The sequence below is a fragment of the Phyllostomus discolor genome, chromosome 11 (assembly GCF_004126475.2).
Source record: "Phyllostomus discolor isolate MPI-MPIP mPhyDis1 chromosome 11, mPhyDis1.pri.v3, whole genome shotgun sequence".
Taxonomy (NCBI): domain Eukaryota; kingdom Metazoa; phylum Chordata; class Mammalia; order Chiroptera; family Phyllostomidae; genus Phyllostomus; species Phyllostomus discolor.
This window is the reverse complement of record NC_040913.2, coordinates 84,206,544-84,213,082: the sequence shown is the minus strand read 5'-3', so window position 1 is coordinate 84,213,082 and position 6,539 is coordinate 84,206,544. Positions and strand designations below refer to the sequence as shown.

General features: G+C 41.6%; 1 pseudogene; it reads left to right on the top strand.

Annotated features, from left to right (window-relative positions):
• Positions 1-4,326: 4,326 nt before the first annotated feature.
• Positions 4,327-6,204, top strand: LOC114508388 (annotated as a pseudogene).
• Positions 6,205-6,539: the final 335 nt, after the last annotated feature.

Here is a 6,539-nt window from a genome sequence, read left to right as displayed (position 1 = left end):
CAAGCAGGTTATGTACTGTTTCATTTTATCTTTAACCCTAAGGAGTAGGAATCATCGCACTTTTACAGGAAAAGTGAGGTGGGAAAAGTGAGGCAAAAAGTAAACTATGAGACTAGTAATGTAACCCAGGCACTAATGCCAGAGTCTATACTCTGCTGCCTTTTTTTCTTGTAGGGTCACACTGCCTCCCTTGGTATTGTCAGGTATCCAGTGTTTGAGTGAGGGCTATCATATGGTGCAGAAGAATGGCTCCAAGACACACCATGTGGGTGACTGCTTCATTCTAAAACTAACCCTATACATGACATTCATACCCATAACAGATTAAATGAATGAGGCTGACTTATTGAGAGGGGTCCATTGTCATCTACCTAAAACCACAAGAGAGAGAAAAAATTATGTCTTAAAGTCCTTTCAAGGTGTATTAGCCAACTAATAAAAGTATTTATTAAGATCATTTCTCTGGACAAAGATTAGAAGGTTGAAAGAGGGTATTCCATACATTTGATACCTGAAACTATAAGATTGTAATGTTTTCCTCCTACAAAATCAAGTAGATATTACCAATGTCCACTTGTTAGGAAAGAGTTTTCTTATTATTAACCCCATAGCTTCTTCTAAAACAATTAGATCCCGAATAATATTTGAAAGAGGAACTAGCTTCTCAAACACGGGCAGTTGCAAACTAGCTAATTGCATTCTAGGTCAGTGGGTCTTTTCCCTATATGTTTATTGTACCTAATAATGTTCCCCTTGGGGAAATGTGTTGCAATATTTCACTGATTTATTGTTTTTCTACATACTGTTAATGCAAGGACTCTGGTGCTCCCGAGGAAATTATGGCACATCAGGGTACATAGAGTACTCTATTAGCCCGAGAGAAGGTCAGGAGGAAAAAAGAGGGAATATAAATATAACAGCTTCAAATCAAGATTAAATCCCTATGTAGTTACTCGGTTTGCATCACAATGAATCAATGCATAGCAGTTGCAGTTAGTCACAAGAAAGCTAAACCTTGGAACGCTGAACAGATGGGAAAAATAGAAAAGAAATGAAGTTATCTTCTATGATAAGACAAACAAAACCACCTGACCATTTGCTTTTCATTGATTCCCCCCCTCATTAAGATGTGTTCATTTGCTTCCTTTTATTTTGAAGATTCTGGCTAGAATCTTTAAACTAGAATCGTTTTTGATCATTATTTTTTATACAAAGGTGAATTACATGATTGACATGGGGAAATAATTATTCACGCTTTATTTAACCATTTCCAAATACAAAGAACTCATAGACTTCCTTAGCCTGCTCCAGTATTAGACGTCCCAAGTTCTTCAGCAAATATTCATTCCGATGACCCTAGGGAGTACAGAAGAAAAACAACACGGGCTTTCCAGGAAAGAAAATGCTAAAGCAGGGTTTTGGAGACTGGCATGAGAAGTATGTTTGTGGGACAAACAAAGACCTTATCAATCAATTAATTTACTGAATTTATGTTAAAAAGGAGCTTCATTTATAAATGAATTATTATAGAAATAGCAATTTATTAATTTCTATTTCTTTAAATAGAAATTAAGCTCTGAACTCCTGAAGCATCAAGCCTGCATGTCTTTTGCATAGTAGAAACCCAATATAAAAAATGGTTACACACACACTGTTTGAAGTCACATAGGTGTAGGAATATTTTGAGACCCAAGGCAGGCAAAGAAGCTGTAATTTTATCTTAAAACTATAGAAAACATTTGAAAGTTCCCCTGAACATTCAACTGAAATCTCTCCATTTTATGGCAATTTAGGCATGATAATAATCACTCAACTATTCAACCAATATTTACTGGGCATCTCCTCTGCCCAAGGCGGGCATTCTTGACACATACTGAGCTCAGACAAGGCCTAATAAAAATGTATTTATAACATAGTGAATAGGAGAAGTAATAAAGATGTGCATAGGTAGGAGAAAAGAGTTGCACTGTATTTTATCCGTATCAGGGTGGAAAGGGGTGGAGTGGGATGAGATTTGTTTAGCCAGATGAAAGGGGGAGAGGAAACCCACATAGAAGGCACAGCACAGAGTTATGGAGGCCAAAATCGGTGTCTTTGGAACTACAAAGAGGTGGCTATTGTTTGACGTCACGTGGATAGGAAGCAGAAGGAGACCCACCCACAGAAGTAAACACAAAGCTGATCGTGGAAAGCTTTAGACACCAGCGGAGTTTAACTGCGTCTAGTGGTTTGTGTGGAGTCATTAGAAGGTGTAAGGAGGAGCAAATCATGGCAACTTGAGTTGCAGAGAAATCCCTTTCAAAGGTGAAAAAAGACCGAGTAGAGAGAAACACAACTGGAAAGGGAACATTTAGAAGGAATTACTGTGACCCGGACTGAGGCGGTGGGTGATCCTCAGGCTCCCGGTCTCGCTGCTCTTCCAGCCAGCACACACACACCCAGCTTCGGCGGCCCTTGCCCCGCGCCCTCCTCTTCCATGTTGTCTCAGCGAACTCTTATGCATTCCTTAAATCTTTGCTCAAATATTCCTTTATCAGTGTAATCTAATGGCCAGCCCACTTCCAGTTTTGACCCTCGCTACATTTCTGATTCTCGTTATCCTATGCTATTTTTGTTAGTCGGTAGCACATACCAGCTTCTGATAATTAACGCTTTGTATTTAGTGTTTATTTTCTGTCTCCTGCCATGAGAATACAAGCTCCAGAAGGACAGGGGATTTTTTTTTTATGTTTTGTTGTTCAAAGTAAGCTCAACTTTAGAAGACTGCCTTGCATATGGTAGGCACTTATTAAACATTTGCTGAAAAATGAAAGAGATGAAGATGAAAGGCCAGACTTAAAAAATATTGCGACCTGATGAATTATTGCATATGGAGGCTAAGGGGAAGAGCCAAGAATCCCTCGTTTCCTAGCGTGGGTGATGGAATAGACTCTACTTTACTAAAAGAGAAAGAAAACACTGAAGGAAGAAGGGGTTTAGAAAGCAGACGGTGTGTTCTAGCTTGAAGATATTGGATTCGAGGTTCCTGTGTCCTATACTGGTGAAATGTCTACCTGGGCAGAAGTGGGGCCTGGGCTGGTAAAGAGAAGCCAGGAGTCACCTGCATGTGTGTGACTGCCAAGACAGGCGAGTGAAGGAATTTGCCCTCAGAGAACAGTACACAGGGAAGCAAGGGACCAGTAACTGACTCTAATAAATATCATAACTAATAAAATATATGGTATCATAAATAGTAAATGGTGAAATATCTTTCTGCATTATTATTTGGAGGATAATTACAGGTGGTGGTATGATATGGAGCAATCCCAAGTGGGGAGGCAATTGTTCCAATATCACAGTCAGCACACAACTTCCCAAAGCTTGAATTAGTGGGTCACCAATTAACCTGATGGATCTAAAAGGCCACCCCCACCCCTGCCCACCTTGGGCTGAACTCAGGACAAGCTTTGTAGTTTTTCCTGTTTTTTCAGGACAAGCTTGCAAACCCTAAGATTCTTTATATTTGTCAGAAAGAACAGGATTCAAATTCCTGTATTGCATTTGTCATCAAACTATTTTGATTCTCAAGTTAATTGGTATTCAGCTGATGGACATTACTAAAAAGACTGGCACTATGGGTCCATATGGCAGCATTGTAGAATATTACATGCGAAGCCCCATTATATTTAAAATTATTTAGATTACTTTTATAAGTCTGTTTAATTTTATAAGTAAAAGGTTATCTATAATTTAAGACAATAAGAAAAGTATATTTTTAATTTTACAAAAGATTTTTTAAATAACTAATACTTTATATCTACCATTATTTTGGGACTGACATATGCTATATATACTTGTATGTAATATGAATATTTCCTGAAAGTAAAGATGCATTATAAAATAGTTTGATTTTTTTCTTCTGGTTGCTTCTCCACTTTCAAAATATTCATGATATTCCACTAGATGAGGTTTTGAGAAGAGTTCCAAAATAAAAAATACATGTGAAATAATACATTTGTGTTACTTCCATAACAAGAGCAGTGTCCACTTTGGGCTGGAAGAGCACCATTTCATAGGGTTAGATTCTGGCAGACAGATGAGAACAGGTGTATTTTAATCAAATCATTTTTTTCATTTAATCTGCCACAGCATATAGGCTCTTTCCTCAATCTTTTCATAAAAGTAAAGAAACTCTTTTAAAAGAGTAGATTTGGTACTCAATATTTTCTTATTTAAAAAAATGGAGACAACTTTTTCAGTCCTTGGCTTGTGTCAGAAGGTGTGTCTCCACTGAACATCCCCTCGGATCCCCTGGAGCTGCCCTTGTGGTGGGGAACACTGAGCGGAATGTGTGCCCCACAGGACCAGCGTGGCTGCAGCAGGAGTGAACCCCTTCTGGGGTGTTGTAGTGCACAGGGAGACTTGGAGCTTCTGGTGGAGTTCTCCAGGCTGAACAGCAAATTAAAGATAACTTGCAAGAGATCAAAGACCAGGTTCACAGAGATGTAAGCCGTCACTTGGAATGCCTTCAAAGATGTGGGATGCCTTCAAAGATGTTGTATGAACAGGTAGACCTCATCTATCAGCTTGAAGAGGAGGCATGTTAGCAGCAGGGCCAACACTGGTTATGGGGCCAGTTCAGTTGTCTTATTCACCAACCGGAGTGCAGCCAAAACAAAGACCTAGCCAATGAAGTCTCTATATGCCTAAGAGAGACTGGGCAAGTTGACCCTCAGCCCCGAAGATTTGACTGCCCTGTGTCAGCCCTGTGTCAGACCATCACCACATCTGGGTTCCTCAAGACCATCCACATTCCTGAGCACTAGATTCTCATGCTAGTTCATCAAATATTGGGCCCTTTGGGGAAAAAAAAGAGTCTGAATCCCATTGCCAGAGAGGAAGTCAGCACCCAGCACCACCGCTGTCCCTCTCAGTGAACGGCTCCTCAGAAGCAAGCCTACCAAGGGTCCTGATGACCCTTACACTCCCAGCACCAATCTTCAGGACCCATTCACCCAACAGCAGACCCTGGAGAGCAATCAGACTTCTGCCAGAGTCTGAAATTTCTTTAATAATGTTTAGAGTTACCTAAGGGCATGGAAAACTGGCTCCACAAAAGTCAGCAACAAGAAGTTCCTGAAAACCCAAGTTAAACCCAAGTGGTAACCCAAGTTACCAAAAAGGTAATAACAGCTATTCTATTGCCAGTTCTTGCCCCATGGATACTGAAAAGGTTGAAGATTGAGAGTTTCTTGAGCAAGATGAGATGGGTCTTTCTGACTGGCTGGTGATTCCCCAGGAATCCCAACAGATGGAGAAGCCTGGGGATGGCAGCTGGGAAACCAGTGGGAACTGTAAGCTCTGTTCCCAGGTGTTCCAGGAGTCCTACAGTATGAATGGCCTGTTGAGGCCATTTCCTGTACAAATTGTCAGGGCAACCAGCCCAAAGAGGTGGAGATTGAAAACCTGGGCACTCTGAAGTGCCTCAATGACCACATGGAGGCCAAGAAACCCTTGTCCACTCCCAGCATGATTACTGAGGATTGGCTTGTCCAGAACCACCAGGACCCATGTAAAGTCGAGGAGGTCTGCAAAGCCAACAAGCCCCGTACAAGCTTTGCGGAGTGTGTGTGATGAAAATCATGGGAGGGAAGCCGGGTGTAACTAGCAGCTGGAGAAAGAAGGAAAGGATAACAACAGTGTGCCTGCAGACCCTGAACCTGAATCTGAGAAGCATACGGATTCCTTGAGTATGTGGCTCTGTCCTTCCAGAAAAGTGGCAACAGAACAAGCTAAGATCGCAAAGGCAATGGTTCCTCCCGGAATTGCCAATTTCTTCAAAATGATAAGGAGCAATCCCTTGTCAGAGTGGCTCATCACACCCTCATGCAAAGAAGGACATCCCAAGGAAGGCCTAGTACCAAGGACAGGACGGGCAAACAAAAACTTAAGAGCACTGTGGCCACTTCCTTGTGTCCCTTTAGCACAGCTTACTGAGTCTTGCCAGGGAGAAGACAGGAAGCATCTCTAGGCAGCCAGGAAGAAGACAGGAAGTTATCCTCAGGAGACGACAAACAGCCACTGTGCGAGAAGGCCAGGGAAGTATTACCTAATCCACCCCAGACTGCCATGGCTGCCTAGCCGTTTGTGACCTCTTTGCCTGAATGCAGCTTTAACTCTGTAAAGAAAACTGGTTGTATCCAACGAACTCCTCTACAGGTGTGAAGGGCTGGTGGAGGGGGGTCAAGCAACTTTTCTGTGCATTACCACACTTCCACGAGCAGAGTGACTGCAACTTGCCAAATCCTTGTGTTTCTGGGTGTGACCGGCCAGCTTAGTACTTCTCCTGCCTATTTCTGAACTAGCAGAGAGAAATAAGTTCTCAAAGCATGCCTTACTGTGTACAAAGAAAAAGGCTGTTGGCTGATGCTGAGGTGATTCAGTTCTTTCTTACAAAGCATTAACTTAACTCACCTCCTTGGCCCCTTAGATTGAGTTGTTACTAGCATATTAAAACACTACAGTTTTAAAAATGAAATAGTACTATAGCCAAGGTGTTG